Source organism: Acomys russatus, chromosome X, assembly GCF_903995435.1.
Source record: "Acomys russatus chromosome X, mAcoRus1.1, whole genome shotgun sequence".
Lineage (NCBI taxonomy): Eukaryota > Metazoa > Chordata > Mammalia > Rodentia > Muridae > Acomys > Acomys russatus.
Window position 1 is genome coordinate 15,546,515 of NC_067169.1, and position 1,443 is coordinate 15,547,957.

The window sequence follows — 1,443 nt, forward strand, 5'->3', positions numbered from 1 at the left end:
CTGTGTGTGGGTATGTGCACATGAGTAAAAGTTCCCAAAGGGGCCAGTAGGGGGCATCAGATCCCATGGAGTTGGAATTATAGCCTGCCCAGTATGGATGCTGGGAACTATACTCATAAACTCCAATTCCTTAAAATAGTTTCATACATATTTTTTTCAGCTTTTAGAAACTTTATTTTCCTCCCACCTTTCCCCCCTTTGCTCAGGTGTCTGCAGAGCAGCTCAAGACCACTCAGTGGTGGCTCCAACTCACTTGGTGGCCTGCGCTGTGGGAGCTGCTGACCAGTCCTCAGTGGCTGTCTGGGTGTTCTAGTCCTCAGTAGGGAACTGCTGGATGGGTACAGAGGGCACCTGCACACCCTCAGACCAGTCTGCCACCTCTGGCTGAGCAGCAGTGAACTCAGGAGCTGGCGGGGTCCTCCTTGGTCATGGCCTTCTCAGTAGCAGCCTGCTCCTCTTTAATCTCCTCTGGGTCTCTGTAGAAGTAAAGACCAGGCATAACTTCCTGTGGGTACTCACAGGAGATAGCGCCATGCATACGGAGTACTTCCTGGACCAGCATCCACCACATCAGACCCACTGAGTGAGCTCCCTTGTTGTTGCATGCAATGTTAATGTCCACATAGCGCAGAGGAGAATCCGTGTTGCACAGAGTGATGGTGGGCAGGTTGACATAAGAAGCCTCTATGAGGGGCTGGTGGTCAGCCCTGGGGTCAGTCACCACTAGAAGCCGTGGCTCCCTGAAGGCTGCTTGGATCTGGTTGGTGAAGGTCCCAGGTGTTAAGTGGCCAGCAATGGGAGTGGCTCCAGTGGCAGCAGCGAACTTCAGCACAGCTCGCTGGCCAGTGTTCCTGGAGGAGATGACACTGACGTCAGCAGGGTTCTCAATGGCAACAACAGCACGAGCTGCAAGCAACAGGTTCTCCCAGGTCCTCTTCAGATTTATGATGTAGATACCATCACTCTTCCTTTTGTAGATGTACTGCTCCATCTGAAAGTCAAGGTTGGTGCTGCCTAAGTGGGTTCCTGCAGCAAGGAGTTTGAGGGTATCCTCCTTCTTCATCTGCACGACATTAAGGGTTCGGACACTGTGTAAGCTTCCCTTTAAGGTACGATGAGAATCAAGAACCACACCGTACGGACCCATGCCTTGGTAGTGCGAAAAGGAAATATGTATTTTAAACAAAGTCTTCGTATGTAGTCAGGGTGGCTTGAAATTTGTCATCCTCCTGTCTTAGTCTCCAGCTCTCAAGTACTGGGATGACAGATATGTACCACTATGGCCTGCTTGGACCTGTGCTCTTTCTAAAAGTTTTGAACGCTTATTTATTTGTTTGTTTATTTGTGAGTGTGTTCATGAGTCTCTGCAAGTACTTGAGGAGGACACAGGTTACGTCAAGTGACATCCCTCAGGAGCTGTGTACCTTGGCTTTGTTTTATTTT

The 1,443-nt window shown here is 49.9% G+C and overlaps 1 pseudogene; it reads right to left on the minus strand.

Annotated features, from left to right (window-relative positions):
- Positions 1-222: 222 nt before the first annotated feature.
- Positions 223-1,147, minus strand: LOC127184727 (40S ribosomal protein SA-like; annotated as a pseudogene).
- Between the last annotated feature and the right edge of the window lie 296 nt (positions 1,148-1,443).